Here is a 4,834-nt window from a genome sequence, read left to right as displayed (position 1 = left end):
GCTGCAAACAGCCAGTGATGCTTGACTTCAGTGTTCTACTAGGAACCGTGTCTTTACGATCAGCCCACCACTGGACACTTTTTCTTTTACTCAAACGTGTTGTGAAATAAATACAAAAGTATAAAGTGTTTTACTGCTTGTCACTATGAATGGCGCACTATTTGTGTCAGATTTGCTATTTTTAAAATTTGTGCGAGGGACATAAGTGCAACTTTTTATAAAGAAAAAACAATCAGATGTGATCCCGATACTAATGTAGAAATAATATTTAATAGAACAGGTAACCTTTTTTTAATCAAAAAAATGAATCTTTTTCCAAAAATGATAATTTAAGTAAAAATAATTATTATGATTTGATCAAATGGCGTTATTGTTTGGGTTACTTAATGACGTAATTAATTGTGCTAAAACTAAAAAATATTAAAGAAATAAATGTTAACAAATTGGGATATAAAAATGGATATTTTGCATAGCGTGTATCTATGAACGTGGTCCTATGCAGGCGGAATCCTTAGGTAAGAATTTATACTTTATTTAATGAGGAGTTTTTTTAGATATTGTGAAAGTGAAATAAGATTGTTAAAACACGAAAAGTGAAACATTTCATACGCTTGTTGAAGTTAAAAATGATCTGTAGAAAAAATTACTTTCTGAGGGAGAAACTGCGAATTATATTAGGAATAGATGTCATACGAAATTCTTTAATAGTAAAACACCATATGAAATGTGGAAGGATGAATTACAGAATGCAGTATGTTTCATTTGGGTGCATAACTTCCTGTTTAAATATGAAATAGAATTCCTTATGAAATAGAAAAATATTTAACCCTAGAGATAAAATAAAAATGATAGGAGATTGTTAATTAAATTTTAAAGAAACTTGCGTTAATCGCGCAATTTCTCTTCAAAACACAGGACTCAAGAGTCAAGACACAAACGCTCAGCAGTGGACTTTATTTAAATTCTTCTGACAATGGTTTCTGCCCTCCTCCTCGCTACCAACAGCTGCTCGCACACGAAATTGAGCATTTCGCCCAACATTTGAGGCAATCATTGTTATACTCACTTAACATTTAAGTATTCTAATTAATATTAATTTAACGCTTTACACAATTAACACTCGCAACTCTCAATTACATAAATCACTAAATGCAAATGAACAACACAGTTCATAAAGCAGTAAACGTAAGCAAATAGAATAACAAGTTATTAATATTTATTTTTTTTAGAATTTCAGATGCACTCAACTAATTAACTACTTTTATATCAGTAAAAACACTAAATGTAACACATTCAATTCATTATAAATTTAATGATGTGGCATTGGTGAAACACAAATTTTAGAGATAGCTCTTTTACAAGCACTATGTAACTATGTTTAGTTTTAACTTTTTAACAACACGAATTTTTATCTTCTCACAATAGTACAGTTCAACATTCCTGCACCAAAACCCTATTTGCACAAAAACGTCCATTTATAGGGTTAGATTTTTTTCAATTATCGCTACCAAATTTCCTATTTTAACATTATTTTTTTGAAACATCCATTTGCCTCGTTGTTGCAATTGGCTCATATAGTTACGACTCCAAAATTTCCGCATTAAGTGAACTACTCATGCTATTCTTTTTCCATTTTTTAGTATTAACTCTATTTACATTTTATTAAATCTGGCTCTTCAATAGAATTTAAAGATCTATTTAATAAAAAATTGTACGGGGGTGAAAATTACAAAATCGTTATCGTTGACTGCCAAGAGACAAAGCTCATATTCCCTCGATTTGTACAGTAACCGTATGATAATACACCGGTCATAAAATAAAATAGGATTTACTTCTTTCTTCATAGGGATAGAATGTGGACTATTGAAATAGTACGAGGACTACGAGGAGAGTCTATTGTGTATTGTTTATTGAAAAGACTCAGTACAGTAATAATGTGTAAAATTCCAACTAGTTTTGCTTTGTCTCACTATAAGGCATACAGTATTCCATCAATAAAGCAATACAATAAATTGTATCCAGCATCCGCTGATAACTCCTTTTTCAAATAGTTGTTGGATAGTTTTCTACTTAATTTTAAAATAACCACTGAAAAGGAGCTTTTTCCATAGATTTGGGAGCATTGCCAAACAGGGAAATCATCAAAGTAGTCGGTAAGTTTCGAAAATTCTTCATTTTTATTTTTGCCTTTCGAAGATAAATAAATATCACACTCACGCACTAATTCATGCAGTTTAAATTATGTTTCTCCCTGTTTCACACTAATGTGAGTAATTAATCATCTATCGAGAGTACTCATTATTTTATCCGATACTATAAATTCACAGACAGATTTTAAATCATTTACATTACGTTATTGAAAATAATACTCAAATGTCGCACTTAACCTTAACGCAAATTGTACATAACTCTCTGAACTTATTTTTTTGATTTTTTCGGACTTTAAGCATTCTTGTAGTGCAGGGGGAAATTCTTTTAGTCCTAAATCTTTCAGTTTACTGTAATTAGTTAACCCTTCCTCAGAAATGCGAACCATTGAATTACTAACCTAAAATATTTAAAAGAATTTTGCATTTAAATTGTTTAGGAACCACTTTTGTTTTGAATGATTTTTCGAGTCACTGAATAAATAAATTACATGATTCTACTCGTGAGGGTAATGGTATTGTTAATGTTTTCATCGATTTTAATACGGTCTCAATATTAATATTATTTGCATTCTCAGATACACTAACTTTTCGTAAGAGCGGAAATAGCCGTCTACAATTGTATATAGTCGTCATTTGTCTCCTTTCCTTTCATCAATTGTTTATCTAATGGGTCGTGTCTACAAACTTACTGATTTCATTTTGATCAACTTAAGGCGAAGTGTTATTTATTTTCTACTACTCATCCGATTCGCGTTCCAGTTATTTTATTGTCTCACTACGAATTGAAATATTTCACTATTAATCGGAAAAGGGCCCACGGGAGGTCTAAAACTTTCAAGACTATGACACAAACCCAGGATATTAATTCTGTATCTTGGGTATGACCTAACTCTAATTATACAAAGGCAGCATATCAATAAACACATTACCTCTATATTTTTAGATTATCAACAACTGCATTCAATAAAATAAACCTTTTGAACGAAAAGCGAATATTTTTTCTCCTGCATGGTTAGAATTTTTTTTTATTTTTATAAATCTAGAGACTTCAGCGACTCCAAAGAGTTTATGGTAATTGATCAATAAATAGCAACTTTAAAAGTAGTTTTGAGAAGCGATTTGTCATTCGCATCCCTGCAATAATATTTACGCGAGCCACTGTGGCTTAGGCGATAGAGCGTTCGCCTCCAAATGAGATGACTAAAGTTCGAATCATGGCGGTGACTGGTTTTGCTCACGACCACGGTGCTGAAGTAGGATATCGTCAGTAGGTAGACTGATCATAGGTTATATACTCTCATTGTCGTCGTACTAACAGTAGGGGTCCTTACCATGTTACGGAAANTCCTTTATGATGTTTAAGTTAAGTTATGATTTTACTTGCTTAATAAAATTTATGATTAGTTAAAAGATGACTTTTTTCATTATGCTTGCTGGGCATTTTCCACAACGCACTAAACTCTGCCAGCAGGATTTAAAGCTAAGACTTCGTTAATTTTGTTGCATACAGCAAGTGTAGTTTTTAAAAAGTAGGAAAAAATTAGCCTCTTTAGATACATATTTATACGGATACAATGGAGAATTTTTTTTTTTTTTTTGACATTAATTCTCGAATGCAAATATTTCACTATTAATCGGAAAAGTGCCCATGGGAGGTCTAAAACTTTCATGACTATGACACAAACCCAGGATATTAATTCTGTATCTTGGGTATGACCTAACTCTAATTATACAAAGGCAGTATATCAATAAAAACATTACCTCTATATTTTTAGATTATCAACAACTGCATTCAATAAAATAAACCTTTTGAACGAAAAGCGAATATTTTTTCTCCTGCATGGTTAGAATTTTTTTTTATTTTTATAAATCTAGAGACTTCAGCGACTCCAAAGAGTTTATGGTAATTGATCAATAAATAGCAACTTTAAAAGTAGTTTTGAGAAGCGATTTGTCATTCGCATCCCTGCAATAATATTTACGCGAGCCACTGTGGCTTAGGCGATAGAGCGTTCGCCTCCAAATGAGATGACTAAAGTTCGAATCATGGCGGTGACTGGTTTTGCTCACGACCACGGTGCTGAAGTAGGATATCGTCAGTAGGTAGACTGATCATAGGTTATATACTCTCATTGTCGTCGTACTAACAGTAGGGGTCCTTACCATGTTACGGAAATGCGGGTTTGCTCCCCACAAAGACTAATCTTCCTCAAAGCTTGATCAAGGAGTTCCACTGCGTTCCGGATTTTGTTCAAAATTATGACTACGGAGTTGAACATAGATACCAGTCGTAAACTCAGAATTTGAACGGCTGTTTAATAAAATAGTATTATTGATTTTCTACATAGTCCACTATATACCGCCTATTGAAAAGGAGCGGAAATAATGTGTATAGTTCCGGACTAAAACTTTTGTCGACAAATAAGAATCGCAGAGCCGAGCAATAAAATAAATTGCGATCAGCGTGTGCTGATGACTTTTGTTTCAACAATCTAATATTTCTCTTTTATTNCATAGTCCACTATATACCGCCTATTGAAAAGGAGCGTAAATAATGTGTATAGTTCCGGACTAAAACTTTTGTCGACATATAAGAATCGCGGAGCCGAGCAATAGAATAAATTCCGATCAGCGTGTGCTGATGACTTTTGTTTCAACAATCTAATATTTCTCTTTTATTAATA

The sequence above is a fragment of the Parasteatoda tepidariorum genome, chromosome 4 (assembly GCF_043381705.1).
Source record: "Parasteatoda tepidariorum isolate YZ-2023 chromosome 4, CAS_Ptep_4.0, whole genome shotgun sequence".
Lineage (NCBI taxonomy): Eukaryota > Metazoa > Arthropoda > Arachnida > Araneae > Theridiidae > Parasteatoda > Parasteatoda tepidariorum.
The sequence above is the reverse complement of the archived record's forward strand: the minus strand, read 5'-3'. Positions refer to the sequence as shown.